Source organism: Macrotis lagotis, chromosome 1 (genome assembly GCF_037893015.1).
Source record: "Macrotis lagotis isolate mMagLag1 chromosome 1, bilby.v1.9.chrom.fasta, whole genome shotgun sequence".
Classification (NCBI taxonomy): domain Eukaryota; kingdom Metazoa; phylum Chordata; class Mammalia; order Peramelemorphia; family Peramelidae; genus Macrotis; species Macrotis lagotis.
In genome coordinates this window covers 695,295,859-695,322,733 of record NC_133658.1, presented here as the reverse complement: position 1 = coordinate 695,322,733, position 26,875 = coordinate 695,295,859, and the positions used below count along the sequence as shown (strand labels likewise).

Below are 26,875 nucleotides of genomic sequence, written 5' to 3'. Positions count from 1 at the left end.
TTTTTTTATACATGGACGACTGCTTTTATGTCTTGATTCATCCAAGTGTTCCTTTGATACCCATCACTAGGCTGCTGAGACATTCAGAGGGAGATATTATTTGGCTCATTTAAAGGGACATAAATCCTACTTTGCCTCAGTTTCAATAGAGATATTAGAGACTTGGAAGTGAGGTCATACAGATTTTAAAATACCTTCTTATGTGTGGAAGAGTGTTAGTTACTATATTTTTTTTAAATCACAGAGAAAAGCAAGTTAATCTTGTTATCTGCATCAACATAATGTAATTGACATTCTGAAATAGGAAATTTTTCTAGAAAAGGCTTATAACTGTTTTATCTTTCATCTATAAGGTGCCATATTACCTTGATTTATTCATAGAAGTGGTAATCAAAGAGGAGAATGACACACATATCTTCATCTGTTTTCCAAAGGTGAATGGAAGAAGGGAAGGAAAGTATTAAGACTGCATGAAAAAAGCATTTTTTATAAGTCTGTTTTGAAAAATTATTCCATTCTATAAAAGAATAGTTCAAAGTATAAAGCAGAAAATTACAGACCACCAGCCAAAAGGGGAAGAGAGTGATTTATCGCAATTAAGCCTTGCTCTAGAGAGAAAAGTGTATATCTACCAGAAAGAAATCCTAGTAAAATTGTTAGAAGAGACTCTTGATTAGCATGAGACTTATAGATATCACAGATTTTGCTGTGGAAAAGTCATGGAATCTAGGAGTCTAGAAACATGGACTCTAATCCTATGTCTTCCTTTTACTCACTGTGTGACCATTTGCAGGTTGTTTAAACTCTGTGTGCTTCAGTTTCTTTATCAATTATACTAGAATTTAAAAGTTCTAAACCTTGAGACTGTGAACTTGTTTTTTATAATTATTTTGATTGCTGTATTTCAGTACAATTAATTTCTTTTCTAATCCTATGCATTTTTATATATGCATTTAAAAACTTTATTCTTAGAAAGAGGTAGCTTTCATTAGATTGACAAAGGGGTCAATGACATACAACTGTTAGCAACCCCTTAAAATGTAATATTCTAAATATTCTAAAAGTCTGGGTTAGAAACATCTCATTTATTTGATCTCATTAATTTCTTTTAATTTGATTTTTAACTGTTTTATTGTATTATCATTGTATTTAAATTATTAGCTTATGGGGATCAGACTTTTCTAATTAAAAAAGATTTTACAATAAAATTTGTAATCTCCTTTCAAAGTCATATCACACATATGAGGGAAACTGAAGGAATATGCTCTATTTGGGTGACCCCATCAAAGGAAACTGACATTTTAATTTGCATCTTTTAACAAGGTATGACATATCAGAGACCAAGAGAAGGCATGAACAAGGTGCTTAGTCATCTTGTATAACTAAAAAGAAAGGAAAGTTATGAATGAAAATGTTGTTTGGTTGATTCAAAGTTACTTTTCAGTGAAAAAGCTAAAGCAGTGAAATATGTTTACCATACTTGTGAATAGAATAATGCAGGCATAAATTTCATTAAAGTTTTCTCTAAAGATTCTCTGTGATGTGATGCAGAAATGGGCTTTGGATCTCAAAACCTCAACCATTGGAAACAACTCTGGTAGACCAAATATGAAAGATGTTGAATATGAGCCTAGTTGATCTCGCCATTTGTCTGTGACAAGGACCAAGTGACTAGTCAAAAGAGAAATAGTTCTTAGAGACTTAGCTGGTCAGCTGTAGTAGCTCTTCAAGACCATCCAGATAGGCAGGGGATTGGTCAAAATCAGGTTGTGTGTGTGTGTGTGTGTGTGTGTCCCCTTCACTCTTTTTTTAAATTTTTTTTAAATTTTAGGTTTTTTGCAAGGCAAATGTGGTTTAGTGGCTTGCCCAAGACCATACAGCTAGGTAATTATAAGTGTCTGAAACTGGATTTGAACCCAGGTACTCCTGACTCCAGGGCGGGTGCTTTATCCACTGTGCCTCCTAGCCACCCCTCCCTTCATTCTTGAAGAAGACCATGACATCAGGAGAGGTGAGACATGAAAAATAAACAAATCTTTTGCCATGACAAGCATGTGAATTGGATTTTAATGAGGGGGGTACTGAGCTCAGCCATCACCCTTACTTTCTCCTGCAGAATCATCTGGGTTCAGTGACCACATATGAATCAGGACAATTGGAGATGGTCCTGGATGTGAGGCAACCTGGGTTAAGTGACTTGCCCAAGGTCACACAGCTAGTAAGACTCTTGAGACTGGATTTAAACTCAAGTCCTTCTGACTCCAAAACCAATATACTGCACCACCTAACTGCCTCCTTTTTGACTCCAAAGAAGTAGCAAAATGAATTAATTTGCTAAACCTAGGGAGTTTCAGAGTGGCATTTCATTTACAATTGTTCCTTGCTCCCAAACTTAGCTATTTCATAAGGGGGGAAAAATAGTAAAATTCAAAGGACTACAGATTCTGTGTGTAGGCTTTCTTTTTGTTTTTAGAGTTAGTGTGGTGGAAGACATTTGTGCAGGAGTAGCTCAGTCCCTTTTTGTCTCCCTGTAGGAAGAAATTTTAAATACATAGAACCAATCATTTTCTAATTCTTAGGTCATTAATGCCTATTATGTTGAAACTATACATTAAAATTAGAATATTTGAGGTAGAAAATGTGAGATTTTATATGAAAGAAATGTTTTCTTCAGGTTTTCTAAATTTATCTAATATAGAGCAAAGTTTAAAGTCTCTCAAACTCTGAATATATGTGTGTCTTTGGAAACAGAAGTTGGTATCTTCCATTAAAAAATTACCGAACAAGGGTGTAATTTACACTGATTTACACTAATATGGTGACTACAGCATAATTATTTTGCTGGCTTAAAGGAGACCATAGATGACAACTATTATTATATGAAAATACTCAGTGAATTTCAGTTCCATGTAAAATCTGTTAATCATTCAGACAGGTCCTAATGACATCAATAAAAGCATGAGATCGCCGCTCACCTAAACAACTGATTTATTCTGACAATAGAAATATAAACAGAACCCAAATTAATTTGTTTATTCTTTCCCTGATTATATTTAGCCTTAGCATGTTGAGTCATCTTCAGTTTTAGAGTCAAAATATTTGTTGGGATGTTATAGCTAAAGATGAGATCTCAACCAATGCCCAAAGCAAATGTCTAAATTATTCTTGTGTTGTTACTTTAACTCCAAAAGTAAGAAGTTAGTCTAACCAATCTGTTTCTTGATCCTATGGATTAGTGTACATGACTATTAATTGAGTTTGATTCCCTTGGGTGAAAGAGAAAAACTTTAAAAAATTGTGGTAAAATGTGACTATCAATTATAATCTTTTAGTTAGAAAAAATCCACTTATTTGTTTGCTGTGCAATCAGGAGATAATTATTGAATTTCTAGTTATCTTCTACTTCTGATATTGATCTCTGCTTGAATTCATTATTCTAGTCTACATAACTGTAAATAGGCTGACTTATAATACTAAGTTTGGTTGCAAAGAAAATATAACTTCAAGGTTTAGGAAACCTTTTTGGCAATGGATGAGGAAACTGCCTAATCTCAAATGAATGCAAGGTTCCACTGTGCAAACATAGCTAAGAAAAGGCAACCTAGGAAATCCTCCCTAATTCCTCCCACCAGGGAAAAAATGAAAGCCCATATCATCTGAAAACATTTTTATATGAACATTTTCATTCTCAAGGTAGTTCAAATGCAAAATAAATTTTTGAAAGGTATAAAATATTCTGTGATATTTTACTATTTTCCTCATTAAAAAAAGAAATTGATATTAATCATACCCTTGTGGCTAAATTCATTTCATCTGCAGCTGTAATATCAGAAGATAGACTGTCAGACCTTGAGTCAGTAAGATCTATCTTCATGAATTTAAAATTTAATCTTAGAAATTTAACTAGTTGTGTGATCCTGGGCAAGTTACTTATCCCTATTTGCCTCAGTTTCCTCATCTGTAAAATGAGCTGAAGAAGGAAATGGCAAATCATGCAGTATCTTTGCCAAGAAAACACTAAATGGGGTTGCAAAGAATCAGGCACAATTGAACAAAAAACAACATATTTCCTCACATCATCTGTTCAGATAGTATAATGTTTCTAAGTGTGACTTACTGAAAAGTACACTGGATTAGTCAGATAGCCTCCATTTGAATTCAGGTTTTAATGATTACAATTTCAGAGGCCCTGGGCATTTAAATACTATAGTTTTCAGTTTCCTCATCTAGAAAAGGAGACTGGATTCTGTAATCTTCAAGGCTCTGTTTCTCTCTTTTGAATTTGAGAAAAAAATGACCTTGGAAGTAAGATATGTAGGAAAAAGGCTGTTACATACAATGAGTATTAATGAAAAGTTTCCAATTCCTGATACCCTACACTCGATTCATATTCTAAAGTTTTTGGAAGCTCTGTTCCTGACTGCCAGCTTCCCAAATATGTGTGAGTTGTCAGATCAAGCATGGTGAAAACTGTAGATGTACTTTTTTATATTCTGATACACACTATTTGAAATTGTGTTACATTTTTTTATAGACGGGGAACATTTTAATTTTAACTGGATATAATTTTATTTGACATAGATAATTGACTTTCAGATTGCAACATGGAACATTTTGTGTAGCCAGTACAGTTATGTGCTTGCATGGAAAATTTTTCTCCAACCATCAAGGATAGAGGATTTTTCCCTCTCAATTTGAAGGGGATGGTTTAAACTAGCCGTGGCTAGTGTGTGTGTGTGTGTGTGTGTGTGTGTGTGTGTGTGTGTGTGTGTGTGTGTGTATTATATATATATATATAATATATATATATATTATATATATATATTGATATATTCTACACTTAGACCACAATTGATTTTGTCTAACTTCATTGTTTATATTAGGAATCTTTGACTTACTGTTTTCAATTATTTCTTGCACCCTGAACTTTAATAACATTGAGCATGCTTTTTGAAACTTCCACAATGTGTTTCAGTTATCATCGCCTTTAATATAAATCTTGGGTGGCCAATGCCTTGTTTTTTCTTCTCTCTGAACCATTTACAGCAAGAAAATGCTACCAGGTGTTATCTATTGGAAATTTTTGCTAGATGGTTTCCTTTAGTGACTTTCAGGGATGTGGTGAAGAAAGAACTTTGCAAACTGGATAGTGCTCTAATAGTGAACTATTATAATGATGCTGGTGCATTGCTAATCACTTGGTGGCACAGTCAAATTGGGGAAAAAGTCAGAATAGCAAGATGAGTTCTATCTATAACTTTTGTAATATGCATTGTCTTGTATACAGGATATCAAATAAGCTAGAAACCTGAAAAACTTCTTATCTTGAAAGTGATTGGCTTAATTCAGATTCCTTAAATTTTTCAGTAGTAAAAGAAAAAAAAGCATATGTCAGGGTGTTAGATCTCAATTTGCTTCTTTTTGAAAGAGTGTAAGGAATGGAAAAATCAGTGGAGTGGTTATCAAGAAATGGAGATTCTAATCTTTTATACCACCTATGTGATCTCAGTTTCTTCATATTTAAAAATAGATGAACTGTAGAGATTGACCATGATTCCTTTCCTGCTCTAAATATCTATGATCATAGATCATCAACATAGTCATACTTTGGACCTCATTGTTTTAAAGAGTTTTGTATTTCCTGGTTTGCCTTCTAAAATTATTTTCTCAAATCACAAGTTACTTTCCTTTTATCTCTCTCTTTCCTTTTTTTTCTACTTACCTACAATTCACCATCAACCAGGTTTCTAGCCCTAGCTTTTTTTTTTTATTTTTCTTGTCTCCTTGGGCCCTGCTTCAGTGAGTTTCTTTTGACCATCCCTCAATATATTGAACTTAAAAATATCTGTGTTTCTAAATTCCAGCCTTGAAGAATATTACAAAACTGTAATGATTGATCTACAGATATAATTGGCATTCAAAAAAATGTTTATTGGATTTAATGAATGGATAAATGAATATGGGTGGTGTGTCCCTAGTGTTGTCATCACAGAAATAGAATTAGTTTTTAAAACTTGAAACTTCCTAATACTTATGCTATATATTTTCAAAATTGTTATTTGCTCAATTTTAAAGAACTTCATTAGGTTTTTCTGAATTTTTTTGGTACTGAAGTTCCTTTTGGAACTTTTTAGTATGAAACATAATAACAGTAGCATAGGTACATCTAGAAATCTAAGATTAAAATATGGTACACCCAATAATTGAGAGTGTATATAACCCTAACCCTAAGTATATTTATATATTTTCATATATGTATATATACATACATACATACATGTGTATATATACCAATCATTGGGTATACCATATATTTATATTAGGTTTCTAGATGTTCCTTTGTATTACACATACACATACATATACGATTATTGTTCAGTCATATTCAACTCTTCATTACCCCATGGACCATATTGACAAAGATACTGGAGTGACTTGCTATTTACTTCTCCAATGAATTAAGTCAACTGGAGGTTAAATGATTGCTCAGGTTCACAAAGCTAGTAACTCTCTAAGACTGGATTTGAACTTAGGTTTTCCTGTCTCCAGGTTTAGTGCTTTACCCACTGGGTCATCTACTGTCCCATACATACATGTATATTTTTATATATGCGTATGTTCATATAAATATATGAGGTATGAAGGCCAAAGAAAAAACAAAAGTAAACATTTTAAAGCACTTTTCCTATCCTTTTCCCCCCAAAGCTTTTGGATTTTTATTTTGGTTATGAATTTTTTTTTCAAAAATGATTATTTAAACTCTTAATATATATATATATAAAATTTAATCTTTAAATAAAGGTGTCTTTAGTACCAAATATTTACAACTCCTTGACACAGTTTAATGCTATAAATTAGGAGAAAGAGCTATATTTGACCTCCATGGGAGAACCATTTTCATAAGAGAGAGAAAGATTCCCTTTGTTCTTGACTTTTGAACATCTTGTTTGATGTAGAAGTTAATGATATTTATTCTGTTCTCTTGATAAGGCCTCAAAGAACTGGAAATGGACTGGAAATCGGCAATAATTGCCATTTATCAAAAGGGATAAGTATAAATGATGATAGTTCTGTTCTTCAATTTGACTGGGTTTTCAAATAAGCATTGCCCAGAACTTGCTTTTTAAAAAGTTCCTTCAAATATTACAGAAGAACTACAAGAATTTTATACAGGAATGTAGTCTATGCTGTTGGCATTCACATACTATGTGTAAAGTGGTAGCAATATTTTAACAGGGCACAGTTTGTATTTGTTCATTTTCTCTTGCTTCGAGGCCCTCCATTTTCTGGAGCATTTGAAAGAAAATGTTTCTATCTGGAAATATAAAAACCAAGGAGGAAACCACCTTTTGAGAAGGTAATGAAGTTAGTCTCAGTAGGCAAAACTTGACTTCTCAGTAGTCTGAAGGTGATAATGAATCATTAAAAACATCAGAAAATGGTAAGAATAATACCTCAAAAAATAGGACTGATTGGAAAATCTCCATGTGTCAAAATTGTATTCACTGAGTTTTGTGAAACTTTTTCCTTCTTTAAAAAAAAGAATCATTACCTTCTCTGAAAATTATAGACAGTAGAATATTATGTGTAATGTTAGACTTGGTTAATAAGTCAATTAATTTTGTTGAAATGTTTTTCCCCTATTTTTATCTTTTTTATGATGAATGGCTCTCTGGGAGGGGCAAGGATAAATTTAGTTATGTTCAGTCTAGTTGTGTCTGACTCTTTGGGATCCCCTTTGGGGTTTTCTTGGCAAAGATCCTGACATAGTTTGCCATTTTTTTTTTCCAGCTTATTTTACAGAAGAGAAAACTGAGGCAAACAGGTTTAAGTGACTTGCTTCTGAGGCTGGATTTGAACTTGTGAAGATGAATCTTCCTGACTCCAGATCATGAACTCTATTCACTCTAGCACCACTTAGTTGCTATAAAAATTGAAGATATTAATAAGCATTAAAAGAAGTCAATTGCTTAACTATGGATAATCTTAAAATAGACAAAATAGCATAGACAAAAAAAAGTTAGAGCTGGAAGAGACTTTCAGGATTATCTAATTCAATCCTTTCTATAGATAAGGAAACTAAGAAGGTTAAGTTGCTTGCTCAAGATCACAACAAATTAGTAGAAGAAGGAGGTTTAGGACTTAGGGCTTTTCTCCTGTACCACAGTGTTTCAGACTCTAAATGACTTTTGTTGTAAAAAGATAAATTCATTGAAGAAAAGAAATCAGTCAATATTAGAAGAATCATGGAATGATGGAACATAAAGTTTTGGTCCATTATAATGTTAATTATCTCTTCTTTTCTCAGGCTTTTGCCTTAATTTTGTGAAATGGCAAAAATTCAAAGCAGCTCAATTTCTATATGGTTACAAGCTTCATTTGCAATAGAAAAAAATCAAGGGCATTTAAAATTAAACTATCTAAAAGTTTTGAAGTAATTGTGACCAGAATAAATTATTTCCAAATTTAATGTATACAGCATGATATTTTATGAGCAAACTATAGATAATACATGTTTATATTACTAAACTAACACAATTGCTTAGCTCTATAAACATTGCTTTAAAAATAAGAGCTACATATTTTTTTAAAGATTGTAGCAACGGAGCAGCTAGGTGGTACAGTGGATAAAGTACCTGCCCTGGAGTCAGGAGTACCTGGGTTCAAATCCAGTCTCAGACATTTAATAATTACCTAGCTGTGTGGCCTTGGGCAAGCCACTTAACCCCATTTGCCTTGCAAAAACCTAAAAAAAAAAGATTATAACAGCAACCAAAAAAAAAAACCACCCACAAAAATTCTACCTTGAAACCTCTGAAGGGGAAAGAGAACTATTCTTGTAGTTTCAGAATTTCCAGAAATCTGACAATTTTGCTTCTGTGTATATATATTTTACATCTATTTACATCTATCTATATATCTACCTATCTTTCTATGTATATATTTGCACAAGTACATAATGAATGAATATAATAAATATAAAATAAAATATATTCAAATTTGTCTCTATATCTGTTTATATATATTTATCTTTCTGTGTATATATAAAGATACATATATACATGTGTTTATATATAGACACATTCATAGAGATGCCTTAGTATTTGAATACTCTTTTTTTATTTTTGCAAGGCAATGCAATTGAGTGACTTGCCCAAGGTCACACAGCAAGGTAATTATTCAGCATTTGAGGCCAGATTTGAACTCAATTCTCCTGACCCCAAGGCTGGTGCTCTATCCACTGTGCCACCTAGCTGCCCCTGAATACACTTAAAGGACACATAAAAGGCTCAGCTGCTGCTAACTCTGCAATTCCTCCCCCAACTCTAGAATATAGAGGTGGGCAGGAAGCTTTTGACTCCTATGTCAGCTGCACTCTAACTAATCCCACATTAATAATAATAATGACTCATATAATATAGTACTTTAAGGTTAATGAAAAGCTTTCCTCATAATAATTCCATAAGGTAAGTAGTGCATCTGGCATCTCAATTGTATAGTAAAGAAACTTAGAGTCAGGGACTCTCCTTTTCCAGGACTATTACTTTTACTGTGCTGCTTCTCACCTGGCAGCTGCCAGAAAAAGAGTCAGAATGACAACAGCAAAATTCTTCAGTGCAGAAAAAGGTTAAAAGATCAATAAGATAAGACCCTTGTCCTTGAAAAATTTTCATTCTTATTATCTGATATGAAACATGTTTCCAGGATAGACCTTTGTTTATGATGAATACATAAAATAGGTAAAATATGTTGTAAAGTTCTAAGGGGACAAATTACTTCCACCTAGGGAGAATTAGGAAAGGTTTTGGGAGGAAGGAGAATTTAAGCTAAATCTTGAAAGTTGAGTATGAGGATTTTAACACTTATGGAGGGGCTGTTCGGGGAAAGGAATGTAAAATTGCATTTATGGAGAACCATGAGCAATGCCATGGAAGCAGTAAGTTTAGGAATGACTTTGGAAATATCAGACAATTCAGCTGGGCTGTAGTGGTTGTTAGTATTTTCTTTGGCAGAATTTTCCAACTTAGTCCACAATCTTGATTTTTAAAGAACATTTTGAAAACTGTATTTCAATATACTTAGTTTCTTTTGTGTTTCAATGTATTTTATTTGATGCAGCTGAAAGCATCATTCTGAGGGGGTCCACAGGATTCATCAAGCTGTGAAAGGGGTCTGTGACACAAAAAAGATGAAGAACTCATTGTTTAGAGCATGTTGAGGGCAAAAATGTTGGAATAGATTGTAGAAATAGATTGAATAACTTTAAGAGTTTGAACTTCAGGTGAGGCACTTGTGCTTGTGTGTATGGGCATGCAAACGTGAGGAAAATTTATCATTCTACTCAATAGTATAGCAACTCAAAAACTGACTCATGAAGGTAGAGATAGAAAGATTAATGGTTTTGAGATATTCTGTTATGAGAGCATTTACTCCCAACTTTGGGGGGGGGCATAAACTCAACTATTACTCACCCCGTCAACCCCATTTTAAAAAAAAATATTGTGTATGATGAAGAAAAAATCATTAAGTATTTTTGAGTGGTTTGGTAAATGTCCCCCTCATCTTCCATTCTGGAATAGACTATTTTTTCCCCTCAGATTCCACCCACACCTCTCTGAATTACTAATTAATTTATGGAATTGTTAAATGGATGTATGTATGCCCTGTTCTTTAGGGTGCTTATAAGGAAAGATCAGAAGAGAAGTAAAGAGTAATGTTTCAATTATGTTTTAATAAGGCACAGAGAGTACTGGGGTACACAGCAAAGAAAGCACAAAGACAACAGCACAGGGAGTGGTGCAGAACCAAAGGATGTGAAGATTAGGATGGGGTAGTGGAGGAAAGCAGGCAGTGTGGGGAAGAAAACGAGAACGGGGGGCAATCACTTACACAAGCACAGATTGGAGCTGGCAGCACTTGAGCAGCTTAGACCCTTAGGAGATAGAAGAGTGTTTGGGAAGAGGGAGGGATCCAAGAGTTTGGAGACTCATTTTTATAGGGTGTTGTTGGGAGACAGACCAGCTCTTGCCCTTGCTACCTTGAGATTAGGCCATTAACATAACCACATCATCACAAAGTCACATTTGATGTTCTGTTAGTCTTACTGTGAAAGTCTGAAGCTTATCTGAGGCTTTCAGAGCCTGGGAAGTTAGCAGGTCCAATCTGCTCTTACATTGAGACCTACTTGGCTTTCCCTGATTTAGCACATAGTCCCAGGATGTGATTTTTAGTTAATTTTTAAATGCAGTAACCAGTTATGTTCCTTTGATCTATGGGACAGTCTGTAGGTGATTTCCAGGTTTTCCTTTGCAACCTTCCTTCTTTATATTGTTACTTTATACTGTCTACTTAAAAACTTACTTTACTAATGGATGGAGGGAAAGGGGTGAATAGTTAAGGGGACCAAAAGAAGATACAGTTTTAACTTACTCCGCTATTCTGAGCCCACATCCCCACTTCCTTTTAGACTAAGTATTTGGTATATCTTTAGTTCTAATTTTTCTTCCAAAGATTCCAGAATTTTAATCATTTTTATGAATATTTACTCATATACTATTACTTCATCTTGTGTATGATTTATGTATAAACATACATATATGTATGCATGAGCACTCAAGTTAAATGCATAAAATACATATACCCCAGTCTTCTACTTTTGGATGAATACTTTTCTGGGAAAACTAAGGGAACTGGGAGCCAGAACATTTTTATTTTTATTTTTATTTTTAAAAAATCAAAATATTTCCAAATTATGCTTTCCTGGCTACTTAAACAGAGTACACAGAATAGAATTTATTCTCCTCTTGAATAAAACAAACTTATCATCCTATTTTGTTTATAATGAAGCTATGCAAATAGTGAGTGACACAAGATATAATTGCTGCTAATTCCAGCAATTCAATGACCTTCAATAACCTTCAGGTTACTAGAGATTTGGGGCTAGAAGGAACTTAAAATATCAGCTAATGTAACTTTCATTTAAGAGAGTAGAAACCTAAGGTCTCATTATTGTCGTTTGTTCTTAGTTCAATGACATCAAGAAGGTGAGACCTTGACTTGCAAGTGAATTGGATTTAACTGAGGCAGAATTTTAGTCTTGAGCCTCACATTTTCCTTCAGAGCTATTAAAGGCCAATGGCAAGACAAAAGTCTATATGGCTAGTAATGGAATAGGATAAAATGGGCAACCTTGGTCTTTCTAAATTAAGGTTATTTCCCAGGTCTTTTTGTCTGAAGCCAGGCCATTTAATGACTAAAGGCTAGGTAAGAATTGAGACTATTTATCATCACAAGAATATTACTCTGGAAGGGGAATCCCCAAAGTTTCTGATCAGAACCAAAAAAATTGCCTTTTTTTTTTTTTAAAGCTCTGTGGTGAGCCTGGAGTAAGGACAACTCATCTTCCTGGATTCAAATCTGATCTCAAGATATTTACTAGTTGTAGTATGCTGTAGTAAGCCCCTGGGCAAGTCACTTAATCCTGTTTTGCCTTGATTCCGCATCAGTAAAATGAGGTGGAGAAGGAAATGACAAACCTCTCCAGTATCTTTGACAGGATAACCTCCTAGAAAGACACAACTGAACAACAATTAGCCATCACAACCTAAATTATGAGCCACAGAGGTTTTGGCTTGAGTTGTTGTTGTTGTTATTGAATGCTGGAGTAGTTTGAATTTAAAGGTATAGTCCAGTAGCTCATTTGAAATTCAGTTGGCTTTTTTAAAATACTTTTTTTCAGAACTGTGTTTCAAAAAAGATCTGTATAGGACAAAAAGTAAATTGTCTGAACTTTTTGAAAAAATAAATAATAATAAAAAAATCTAGTACACAGTCCCTCAAATAGCTAACCAGATTTAAGCAACAAAAATCACATGTAGTAAGCTTAGGAGGGAGGAGGAAGGCAAAAACCTTAGAAGCAAAAAAAAGATGAAATCCTTGAAATAGCCACTAAAGCCAGGTTTTGAAATTTAGGTGCTTTAGCTCCGTGCTTTTTTTTAAGATACAAGCTAAATACATTGTTATTATTTAACATAGTCTTTCACTGAGATACTAAAAGATGAGAAAAGTAGTCACAGTTCTTTTTTTTCCATCTGCTCAGATTTAGTTTGTGCCCAGTAGACAGCAGGTAATGGAAAGTTTAAGGATAATGACAGTCTACCAAATACTTTATTTTGGGGGTGTCATCTGTAGCATTAGCAGGACAATCATCGACCCAAAGGAACCTGGTTCGCCAGAGACTGCTGAGGTAGAAACTGACAATCATGACCCAAACTGTTCCAGGGATGGGATAATTAACCTTCTGTCATTTCTTTTTTTTAAAAAAAGACAAAAACCATCAGAAAATACACAAGGCTCAATAAACTGCATTGCCCACACCCCCTCCCAGAAAAGCACTTGTTTTTTCAGTACCATTGGGCTTGAAGTAGGAACTCTTTAGACTTTTTTAGAAAATGAAAACCACTAATAATGATCTAGGAGGTGCTCTAATTAGGCAGGTGCATCACACAGCCCTTCTCTGCAGCTGCAGATGACTCAATATCTGCAAAGAATATGAATAACTTGCCTTTTAAAGTGCTAATATCATATATTGTGGATGAATCAATATATCACAGTGATTGATCAATATTTTTCTGTTTTCAGTCTAAGTTGTACAGAAATTGTAGCCAATAGATAACTTTTAAAAATAGACTCATGTCCCCTTGTTTTTAGCAGTAGGTTTGAAATGACTTCCATGATATATCTCTCTTTTTCACTGGTGTGTGGGGTTGTGTGTGTGTGTGTGTGTGTGTGTGTGTGTGTGTGTGTGAGAGAGAGAGAGAGAGAGAGAGAGAGAGAGAGAGAGAGAGAACTCGATTCTCTGCTGTATTACTGTTTAGTTTGTCACTGGAATGCATATAGGGATACCTCCTAGATTACTGATTTTAACTCAATTGAATTTCTTCATCATGTCACACTAATGTCTTCAAAAATATATTTGCCTCTCCCTTTGTTTTTCTTTCTCCTTCTTCCTATGAGTTGGGCATAAGCTGTCATTATGCCATGTGAAGTCCTATGCATATGACTCAAGGTGAGTTACAGGTGACTTTGATCTTCTAACTAGCAGAACCATTCTATTATCAGCCTCCATTGCTGGCTTTTTTCCTTCTGTTAGGAGAATTTTCATAGTTTGCTTCCCTCATCACTGTTCTTAATTGCCCCTTCCACTAACATTGCTGATCTCTATTGCTCTCTTCTCACCTTTCATTCTGACTCCTTTGTCTACTGTATTACTTCCCAAGTTTCTCAACTTATACATGAAATAGTTGGCCCTATTTTGGCAAATCCAAGTACTCCTTTCACGTTATGTATGATGAAATGACAAATTATAGTGTACCAGGTATATAGGCTTTGAGTTTTTCTGATTCTTTTTCAGGGGTATTCTTTTGTTTTTGTGGTTATTTGGGTTATCTGTCACATCAGAGATGTCTTGGAAGCTACTTTCAGGTCCAGAACTATTCTGAAGTCTGACGTTTCTGAGAGACCTCTAGACAGCCAAGCATTTCATGCCCATATAGAGTATAATAAACAGAGGATCCCATTTTTTTTTCATTAAATCTGTGATGTCAGAAGTTTTTTGTTTTGTAGATTACATAGTGGATATGGAAGTATAGTCTTGCCCTCCCCCACCCCAGTATGTCATGAGGGAGTAACTATTTTCAATATTATTTTCTTTTCCCTTTGGGAATTATAAAAGTGGAAGTCATTCAAAAGTATCTCAAACTGTATCCATACTTTCACAGGTGGGGAAGATGGGAAGCAGAGGGGGGTGAGTACTGGCAAACATTCTGTAAAGTTTTACAGATATATATATATATATATATATATATATATATATATATATATATATATATATATATATGAAACACCTTTTGTAGTCTGGGAAAACCTGAGTTTTCTGGGCTTATCTTTTCTTGAGACTACCTTTCTCTGCTCTACATACTCCTATTCAGCTTGACTTCCTCTCCTTTTTCTTCAAGTCTTTCTGATGTCTTCCTTATTGGAACCTTCCATGCTTCCATGAGTCTAACTAGCATCTCCCTTCATGTAACAAAAGAAGTAATAAACCATTCAACCCCAACTTCTACCTTCAGTAGTCTCATATATTACTTCTCTCCTTGTGCTCTGTGATCCAGACATAAGGACCTCCATGTTGTTCTGCACACAAAACCTGCCATCTGCTGTCTCTCTGCCTTTGTGCTGGCTATTCTCCATGCCTAAAATTCACCTCCTGGAAGCCCTGGCCTTAGTAAAGAGAGTGGGACCTTAGTTGCCTCCCACTCTGGAGTAACTGAAAAACTGAAACTAGGAATGATTGGCAAAGCTGAGGAGTTAAGAGCAGTTTTACTACAGGGCCACCACTGAATACCCCCCTTCCTCTTCCTGCTGTGTTCCAAAGACATCCAACTAAAGACCCTTCAGTTATATCCTTTAATTGTTGCCCCAGCTTTGCCTTTGGATTCCCTACTCTATGTTTGACCTTAAGCCACTGGCCTTTTTTTGTGAGAGGTTAAACCATGCCCATAGATTATGCCCAAAGAGCAACAAAAATGTACACACCCTTTGACCCAGCAATACCACTACTGGGTCTATACCCTGAAGAGATGATAAAAAAGGGTAAAAACATCACTTGTACAAAAATATTTATAGCAGCCCTGTTTGTGGTGGCAAAAAATTGGAAAGTGAATGTTCTTCAATTGGGGAATGACTTAACAACCTGTGGTATATGTATGTCATGGAACACTATTGTTCTATTAGAAAACAGGAGGGATAGGAATTCAGGGAAGCCTGGAACGATTTGCATGAACTGATGTTGAGGGAGAAGAGCAGAAGCAGAAAAACACTGTTCACCCTGACAGCAACATGGGGGGTGATGATCAACCCTGATGGATTTGCTCATCCCTTCAGTGCAACAACCAGGGACAATTTTGAGCTATCTGCAATGGAGAATACCATCTGTATCCAGTAAAAGAATTATGGACTTTGAACAAAGACCAAAGACTATTACCATCAAATTAGGTGAAAAAAGCATTATATTATAATGTAATTTTTACTATCTCATACTTTATATTTCTTCCTTAAGGATATGATTTCTCTGTCATCATATTCCACTGAGATTAGTGTATAACATGGAACCAATGTAAACACTAATAGAATGCCTTCTGTGGGGGGGGGGGAGCAAGAATGGGGGGAAAATTGTAAAACTCAAAATAAATTAAATCTTTCTTTAAAAAAAAAACAAAATAAACATGCCCATAATAAAGGTTTGTTGTTTTTAGCATTAATTGTTGAGCTTATTTTTCCGGGACTGTCTTTAAGTCCTCAAAACAGATGGGGATAACATCTACATCTAAATCTATATCTATCTATCTATATGTATATCAATATCAATGGATAAATATAAGGAGTAATATGCATGTTTGTCGCTGTAATACAGTTTTCAAACTAGTATAGTAATGGAATGGTTTAGATGACTTTAATCAACTCTTCTTCTGAGGTTATTACTTCTAATCTCTGTCTCACAAATTCACTCCAAAATTAGGCCCAAAGACATCTCTGAGGCAAGTAGTTAGTTATTTGCTTTCTTCAATTCTACCCTTCTGCTTTGAAAAGCAAATTCCAAGTCTTTCAACAGAGTTTTTCTTCTCTTGTTCTTGTTATGAGCTACTTCTCTGAATTCTGAAGTGAACTTAAAGCCCATTATCAATCACTAGCTATCAATATAGCATGGGTACTAATTCTTGATTTACCTGTATTTTCATGTAAATATGAGAGTTAAGATATTTGAGTCAGAATTCAGAATTATAGTGTCCTCTACCTTTGCATTGTCTCAGAGCTTGTACAAGTAGTATTTGTGACTGAATGTCCTTTCCAAATGAAAATGTTCAGTATTTGGTACAGACAAGAAAGGGTTGTTAATTTCCCTGGTGATTCCGTTATGCTTTTTATTGTGGTGTCAGAGTTGGAGATAAACCTGTGTTTATCCCCACTGGAGAAGGAAATAATTTCAGTAACCCGCATTGACCTGAAGATCAGAGGTATAAAATTTGTCTGATTTGTTCAGAAAGAACTAGAATGGAAATTTTGTCCAGTTTGGAGAAAATATCAGTGTGAAGCAGAGAAATTGGTCAATGTACAATTTGATGAATGGTAAAAGGCACTGAAAAGAAAGTTGAAGCCTTCAACTACCATCATTTCCTTTAAGTATTTCTCATTTATTATAGTTATGAGTACACCCTAGAGCAAAACTGAAATAGGTTGACTTTTCAGTAACCTTATTTCTCCTCTGGATACTCTCTAAGATGCATAGCTTCACCTCATTCCCCAATATTGTTTTCCACCCAAATTATTTGGGACCAAGATCAGATGACCTTCCACCTTAACCCTCATCTCCTGTATAAAATTTGTCAAAAACAAATTTTTGGTCAAGGACCAAATGCTTTGCACATAGCATTTAATAAATAGTGACCAAATGAACGAATTTTAGGCCAGTTTCTGGTTTCTTCTATGGAGATAGACACCTGTTAATCATTATCCTGTCGGAAACTGCTCCCAGCTAGTTCTAGTTGGAAGAGAGCTTTTAAGTCTCACTAAAATGTCAATGACAGCTTTAAGTATTCAATCCTCATCTCCTCAATATTTTAGTATTAATAGGATGCAATATCTTAACTCTTATGAATCCATAATGATACTATTAGGAATTCAAAGTTGTAAATTTTCTTGAAAATCATCAAATCACCAAATTGTAAAGTTTTTTTTAAGTTTAGCACATTCATCTATAGAACACTAATTTATATGGAATTATTTCATCTAGAACATTTTTACTATAAAGAATTAAAGTAACTAGGATTTATATTTTATGAAGCAATCATGATTTTTCCCAAAACAATAGCAATTTAGATATTAGAATTTGATGAAATTGTCTATTAAGATAATGCTGTATTTGTCTCCTGCTTTCCTTGTTTCATCATGAATTCATTTACTTTTTCCCAATATAATATGATAAAAGTGATTGTTGTTTTTCATAATCAAAGAAGACTATGACATAAGGTGAAATAATGGCATGATATACACATTATGTTGATTAAAGAGAGGGAAAACTTGGGCAAAATGTCTATCTTTTCCATTGCCTCTTCTAGAATCAGCTACACCCTGTGGCCTGTTAGTAAAGGAAACAAGACTGCTGGTTATAGTCTGGATACAGTGGAAGACCTAGCCTATTTAGATATGGTCCCTCCTATGTAATCGAGACAGGACAGTAATGCAGTAATGCTGGGAAGAGTGAATATATGTTGATTTTTGTAAAGAATTTGCTACATTATAAAAAGCCAGTCTGTCTCTCAATGGTTTAATCAGTACATTGTGATTTTTTGGTGATAGTCTTTTGACAATAAGGTCAAACTAACCTGACTCCTGATGGATTCAGTAAATACAATTTGGAGACAGACTTTTCACAGAAGAACATAGCTAACCTGTCTTTCAAAGGTCTGTGCTGCTCAATCGACAACTATACTCCTTTGGGACTTCGTTCCAAGGCAGTCCTGACCCTTATGTAGAAAAGAGAATTCTGCTAGGGTCTGTCTCTTGCTTCTGCAGTGGAGGACATGGCCCATCCCTTAATTCTGATAGCAATCTTCACTCTCTCAGGACTGACTGACCCATGTTCAAGTGCTATTCACATGGAATCCTCCACTTAAGCTTCAAAGTTCTTGTTTGAATATTTTGCTGTTAAAAGTGCTATATTAGCAGCAGCATTGTTTAGTCATTTTCAGTTGTTTTCTATTTTTTGAGATTTTCTTGACGAAGATATTGGACCAGTTTGCTATGAAGAAACTGAGATAAACAAGCTTAAATGACTTGTCCAAGATTATATAGCTACTAAGTGTCTGGAGGCAAATTTGAACTCAGTTCTGACTCCAGGCCTAGCACTCTTATCTACTTAGCCATTTAGCTGCCCCAATCAGCAGCACTATTTGTGGGTTATTTATCGTCTTCCTTTCTATTTGTTATTTGAAGATATATATAGTCCCTTTGGGGACTTTTATCAGATTTTCCATTATTTCAAATTTTCCACATGAACCAATAGATTCTAATCTCAAAGAAAAACTAATCTAATTGAATGGTATAAATATCTTTAAACCAGATGTATGTGAGAGAAAGAAAAACATTGTTCAAATTGAACAGCAAGACTTCCATTTCCTCTTCTTATATACATTACTAAGTGTTTTTTGCATATGGGAAGGAATGAATAAAAATCCCAATTGGTTATACTTTTTATGTAAACTTTCATTTTAGGTCTTCACTGCTAGAAAGTATAAACGACTCTTTTTCTTCCATGGGAGTCTCCTGTAGAATACAGCTTCTTGTCTCAAGGAGCTTATTTCAGTTTCTGTGTTTGTTTCCCTAGGGCTGAGCATAGTATACAGCAGGGGCTTAATAAATGTTTGTTCTTGGATAGGTTTTTTAAATTCCTCAATTTAACTTTTTTCCCCCCCTTTGAATTTTGACAGTACTAACATTTATGAAAATTAGAAGATTAAATATTTTAGCACAGTATGCAGGTTGTCAGATGCCTGATATTTATGGAATGAACATTTGTGATGTTTCAAATGGTTGGTGAAAAACAGTCTATCCTATAACTATTTGCCATTTTTGAATTCTCAGAGTCAGTCATTTGCTGTAAAAAAAATGATATGATTATGATTTAATTGATATTCTATGATAGGATATATGAGGATATATTAAGTCTTGAAAATGGAATGGTACCTTTTAATTATTTTCTCTTTAAAAAGTCAAGCAATTTACAATTTTTATTTCTTTAAATTTTTTAAAATTTATTTAAGGCAATGGGGATAAGTGGCTTGCCCAAGGCCACACAGCTAGGTCATTATTAAGTGTCTGAAGCCAGTTTGAACTGAGGTCTGCCAGGATCGGTGCTCTATCCAATGCGCCACCTAGCTGCCCCCCAGATCTCTTTTAAAAAATGTTTTATTTTTCCCAAATTACATGCAATTCTTAAATTTAAATTCAATTAATTAAAAATTTAAATTTAAAAAATTTGAGTTCCAAATTTTCTCCCTCCCTTTCCTTCCCCTTCTTGAAGACAATTAAGCAATGAAAGAAATGATTATTAAGTAAATTGAACTCAGGCCCTCCTGACTCCAGGGTGGGTGCCCTCCAATTTTTAAATTGGATAATCAACTGAGTGAAAAAATGCATATGGGGTCGGCTAGGTGGCGAGGTGGATAGAGCACTGGCCCTGGAGTCAGGAGGATCTGAGTTCAAATTGATCCTCAGACACTTAATAATGACCTAGCTGTGTGACTTTGGGCTAGTCACTTAACCCTATTACCTTGCAAAAACCAAAAAAAGAAAAATGCAAATGACCAAGTCTGTTCCTCTTACTTAAGCACCTCTTCTTGCAGAAGGCCCTGAAGCAGTGGCTTTGCTGTTTTCAGTCTTGTGTCCCCCTGGACACCGAAGTGAGGTAGGGGGAGGTGTGAAACCATTCTGACAGCGATCCAGTCAGCATTTGGGGGATTCCTGGTTGTTTTTGTTCTTTCCAAAAGCATCCAGAAGTCATTCGGCCCAGGGAGGCCTGGCTACGGCTCAGGTGGGCCCCACTTCGGGTCCCCGCGGGGAAGGGAGAGAAGCAGGAGAGGCCCAGCCTAAGGCTCCCAGGCTTCTCCCTGACCCCCGCCTGGCACCCCGCCACTGACTTGGAGCCACCCTGTTCCCACTCTAATAACTCTTCTCCCCCATCCCCAATAAATGTGATCTCTAATATTAAAAAAGTTATCAGTGTGCATTGTTTTAATTTTTATCCTCAATCACACTTATTTCTTTTATGAAGTTGATTCTGGAATCCATTGTCCCTGCTTTCAGGAACCCTCCCTGTTTACCTCCAGGGCAGAAGCTGTGGTGGTCCAGCTAGAACTCTTCTGAGGCTTAAGAAGGATAAATTCACAATCCCGTTAATTGGTGGGGGAGACAAGGAGGCAGTCATTGAAAATATTACTATTCAGCGTTTCAAATGCAATCAAGCCCACTCTCTTCCTTCTGTTCATTTGAAAGTCTAGTTTGTTGTCTGCTCAAAAATAGATATAAAGAAGGACTCACTTTTTTCAACTGTCCAACTCCCTACCTGGAAAAAAAGGCATGTTAAATATTCTTTATAAATTTAGCTCTTCTGGAGACCATTTATAATTTTTATTGAATGTAATTTTAGGGAGTTATCAAGACCTTTTGTTTAATTTCCTTTTTTTACTCTTTGCCAGATCATTCTCTTCCGTTCCCTTTTTTCTTTTCTTTTTTTTTAGTTTTTTTTTTAGGTTTTTTTTGCAAGGCAATGGAGTTAAGTGGCTTGCCCAAGGCCACACAGGTAGGTAATTAAGTGTCTGAGGTTGAATTTGAACCCAGGTACTCCTGACTCCAGGGCCGGTGCCTTATCCACTGCGCCACCTAGCTGCCCCCATTCCCTTTTTTCTTTATTTTTTCATTTATTTTTCATCCCCCCCCAATTCCCTTTTGCCTCATGGTCCTTGATTCTGAAGAAACAAACCTCTTACTCCCCAATTCAGATAAGTAGGAATCCTCTTCCCTAAGGTTCATATTTGAATCTTTTCCTAAAAGGAACCTTCATTTCCTTCTTTCCCCCGTGCTCATCTCCTTCCACTCTTTAAAGATAGTTCTGACTTCCCAGCAGGTAGAGTAGGGTAAGCCACTATCCCTTTGCAAAAATAACATTTTCTCATGAAAAAAAGTCAGGGCACCTAGATGGAGTCTCTTTGCAGAGATGATTGATTCATAGAACATATTGGTTAGATTTTTTAATTGTTTTTCTTTCTCTTTTATACATTGATGTTATTTTTTGTTCAACTTTTCACATGTATAAAATTCTTCATGACCCCATTTGGCTTTTCTTGGCAAAGATACTGGAGTGGTTTACCATTTCCTTATCCAGTTTATTTGATAGATGAGGAAACTGAGGCAAACAGAGTTAAATGATATGCCTAGGATAATACAGCTACTAAGTAGACTTGAGCTCAGATCTTCCTGACTCCAAACAAGGTCCTTTATCGAAGTTGCCACTTAGCTACCTAATTTATACTTTATTACAAGGGATGATTACTAGCATAAGTGAGTGGTGGGACCCTTTTTTTTTTTTAAAGAGTGGATATGGGTAGCACAGGATAGAGCAACTTGTTTAGAGTCAGGATGATCTGTGCTCAAATCTGGCTTCAGACACATTTTGGCTGTGTGACCTTAGGCAAGTCTCTTAACTGAATTGCCTCACAAAAACTACAATAACAAAAGAATGGACTCTGCTATTGATGATTATCTCTGAACCTTGCTAGACTAATAAATGGTAGTCAGGTGCTATAGAGAGACCTTCTGTGAAAGAAGACCTGAATTCAAATGCGGTCTGCTCTGTGACCTTGGGCAGGCATTTTGTTTACCTTAGTTTCCTTTATTGTACAATGGGGATCCTAATAGCTCTTCTCTCCTAGCAGTTGTGAGGATCAAATTTGAGACATTGTTTGTAAAGCAAACCTTAAAGTCCAGCACTTGTTAACTATTAACAGTTGTTATATATACTGTCATTATGTAGTCATTTATAGTCTTCTCCTTTCTCATCTCTCACTTCCTTCTCAACTCCACTAATCAACTAAAACAGCTCTCTTCAAAGTCATCAATAATTATTTTTTATTACTAAATCTAATTGTCTTTCTTATTCCTATCCTTTTCCTCCTTGCAGTATTTGACATTTTTGACCAGCCTCTCTAATGGGGATGATCTCCTCTCTGGATTTTCATAATTCTCTTTCCTGGCTCTCCTATTTGTCTGACCAATCATTTTCATTCGCCTTTAGTGCATTACTATCCATGTACTACCACTGTGTGTGTGGATATTGATTTCTGATATCTCTTAATGATTTCGATAGTTACCATGAATTCTTGTCTCATTTCTATTAAGATGCCACCCAACTTTCCATAATAGTTCTCACCTTTCTCAAGGACCACAAATCCAGCTGCCTATTCAAAATTTTCCCCAAGAAGTCCCATAATCATCTCAAAATCAACATGTGCAAGACAGAACTTAGAATCTTTTACTCCTAAAACAACAAAACCCTCCTGACTTCCTTATTTTTAAAGGTACCACTGTTACAGGGAACCATGGGCCTAAGGGAGTGTTGAGATCAGTTGGAGTCAAATTTTGTAAATCTTTTGATTGCATTGTTAAGGGAATCTTCCTCCTTCCTTTAGCATCTGATGTAGGCTTACATTTTATTTTTAAGTGGAAAAAAGATGAAGGAATTATTTCAATTAACCATGTAGGATTACCTGCTAGAGAATTATGATGTCTATTAAATATAAATAATTGCTTAAATACCAAATGTGTCACTTACAGACAGGAAGTAATTTCCAATTTATGGGTACTGTGTTGAAAGGGGAATGCAGGACATGTTTTTCTGTCTCTAAACTGACAGAGTTTAATTCTCAGTTTCAATTTGAAACTTAATTCTCAGTTTCAGTTTGAGAGAAGAAATGTTGCATTTCTCTTCTCTTAGCTGATAGTTCCACAGATTCATTATTTAGAATTCAAAGATCTATAATGTTAGATAATGCTATTTTGGTGACAGGGCAAGTTAAAAACCTGACCTACTGCTGTTGAATTAGGGATGCCAATTTTAATTTATTAAATTCCTTCTAAGACTCATTTCAAGGACAAGTTGTCCATACTTCATGAAGAGGTAAGCCCCTAAAGAGAAGCTAAGTAAAATCAGAGTGACATGACTTTTTCTTTATAGGATCATTTGACTTTAGAGTTAGAAGAAACTTGAGAGTTCCATTTATTTTATTTTACAGAATTTAAAAAAAAAAAACATAAATGGTGATTTGCCTAAGATCACATAGGTAATACATGGCAGAGCTGTAATTTGTATCCAACCCCCCCAACCCCAAATCCCTTGCACATCTATCTAGATGATGGAAACAAACTCCCAGAGAGGCTATGTGAATTTGTAAGATCACATAGTTTGTTGAGTATCCAAGATGGTAGTCACATTCAAGGTTTTCTAACTTCAAAACCATTTTCCTTTTACTTTAAGATATTGTATCAACTCACTTTTATTGAGGTGTTAGTGTAAGCCACAGGAGCAAATATCTCACAAAGAGGAAGCACAAGTGGCCCAAGATATAGGGAGGAGAGAGAGAGAGATCAGCAAGGAGGACTGATATAGCTTAAATAAAGAGGGAGAAGATAAAACAGGATACAGCAGAAAGAGAAAATCAGGTTGGAGAAGAGTTTAACCAATACTATTGAAAACAACAGTTGAAACTGTCTAACTTTTCTCCTGGCTTTTTTCTCTGTATTCTTACCCTCATATAGCTTGGCCCTATCTCTCCACAGTCCTTTTCCTCCTCTGCCCATCCCTTCCACCATTATCTTTTTCACTTCACATTCTACAACACAGTCTCCCTTCAATCTTGAGCATTTCCTCTTATACTCCTTCCATCTTCTGACTTAAATCAGAATGTCTGGCACATACCAAATGCTTATTCCTTTCCTTTGACCCCTAGTTGAAACCTGACTTTTCCCTAGAGGACCCAACAGTCCTTGCCATCCTCTCCAGTGCTGAATGATTCTTTCTTCATATGCCCAGGTTAAGAGGATAATAAAGAAGAATCAGCATATTTTTCACTCATTGGCACTTCCAGAACTTAGTTCTATCATCATCAGTATTCAATACTAATGTTGAGTATATAAAATGGGTGAAAATGCATTCAACTATCCAATATAAAATATTAAGAGTCCATTGCATTTTGACAACTCTCATTTTATTAAAACAAAAAATGGAAAGGACAGAGTTTTACTTTTTTTGCCAAAGGACTTAATGAAAACTGATTGATTTTCAGTTGATTAAAATAAATTTATTGTGTTTGAATGTTCTGTTCTCTAACAAAGCAGTTTCAGGATAATCTATTATCATACTGCATTTTCAGTAATTTTTTTTTTTTGCTGAAACCATTGTACTAATCAGTGATCTATTGTTTTCTTCTAACTTGTATACAATTTCACAGGCTAATCTAAAGCTATTTTCTGTATTTACTTCAGTGAATTATTTCTTTTTTCTTTTCTTTTCTTTTTTTTTTTTAGTTTTTGCAAGTGTGAAGTGTTTAGTTTTTGCAAGGGTTAAGTGGGTTGCCCAAGGCCACACAGCTAGGCAATTATTAAGTGTCTAAGGTCGGATTTGAACTCAGCTACTCCTGACTCCAGGGCCGGTGCTCTATCCACTGCGCCACCTAGCTGCCCTAGCCCTTTATCCTTTTGAAACTAATATGTTTCTAGGATAAGAAAATAGTTTGTTGTGCCCAACAATGATATTCAGTTTCACAAAGTGGTTTTTGTGACTGCTAAAGTTTCACAGTTAAACAATACCTCACTAGCAATATGGTGAAAAATTACAGAGTTGTTTGAAAAGTAGTAGAATTCTGATGAAGTGACCATACATGTTTTCTGAATGATGAAAGCCATAGTAGCAGAGTCATTGAGAGCCTTAAAAAATGCTACAGCCAAAAAAAAACCATAGAAGAAACATTCAAGATCTGCCATGAGTGACAGAGGGAGAAAGTTTTGAAAGGCCCATAAAAATTAGGGCTACTAATTTTCTTTTAGTCATTTTTATAAAGAGTGAAAAGCATTGGAGTTGGATAAAAAAAGGAGAATGTCTTTCTTTCATAAAGACAGGCTGCAACTTCACTCATTAACACTAAGGTTAGGAACATTGGGTTCTTTTGAAAACATGAAAAGCTTATGAAGAGTTCATTTTTAATGAACACATTTTAGAACAATCATGGTTAAGTCATTTTGCTTGAAAAATCAAGGATCTCATAGTTCTTTTTTCTTTTCAGTGTTACATATGATGTCTTTTAGTTTTTATTGGCACAATGATGCCATGACATTTGACTTTTGAAAGTCTACTCTTTAAATGAAAAAAAAGCAAAAAAACTACCAAAAAATTAAGGAATCATCTTTTACTAAGAGATAATGGCTACCACATAGAATACTGATCTCTCAAAGGAAGAAAACAAGTGTTTATTAATCATTTACTATATTTCCAACATTGTACTAAGCATCTTACAACATCTTTTTTGGATTCTCACAACCTTTTGAGGTAGATAGGTGATGTGTACATATGTATATGTATATGTACAAATATTTGTACTGACTTGGACCAATCCACTATCTTATCTAATATAATTTTTATATCATCATAAAATTTAACCAATGTATTTTTCTTGAGAATTTTTTTGGTTTTTGCAAAAAAGGTTAATTTTCTGTGGCCAGCAGATTATTTGCTACAATTTAAGAGAGACACAGTGTTTTCTCCATCCAGAAAACCCAGCAGGTGTTATTTTCACGGACTCCTCCCTTTTTTTGAGTTGATACTTGGTCGGCCAACTTAAAGGAAAAAGATTAGTTCCTGACCTCAAGGAAGACTGATTCCACTGGAACAAAATAATCTCTAAATTCTAATGATCTCTGCTTCTAAATCTAAAGTGTCAATGAGCACCATTCATTTAAATTCCTTAGACAACTTTTTTCCAGAACTAATTAACATACCTTTTTGGCAGCCACTAATGAACCAGATTCCAAACCATTTTATGAAAGGGCCTTAGATACCAGAATAAGTCATCCTAAAGGTTACTTCTTAAGAGTATATATATAGCTATATATCAACAAGAGGACTGAACTTTCTATCTGGAGAGATCTAAATTTAAATATCTCCTCAAGAATCACTTAACCAGTCAATCTCAGTTTCTCTACCTCTAAA

At 35.0% G+C, this 26,875-nt stretch overlaps 1 protein-coding gene across 2 annotated transcripts in view; it reads left to right on the top strand.

Annotated features, from left to right (window-relative positions):
• The window catches only part of CERS6 (ceramide synthase 6), a 334,583-nt gene that overhangs the window by 191,670 nt on the left and 116,038 nt on the right, over positions 1–26,875 (top strand). The gene's annotated exons all lie outside the window — the stretch shown is intronic.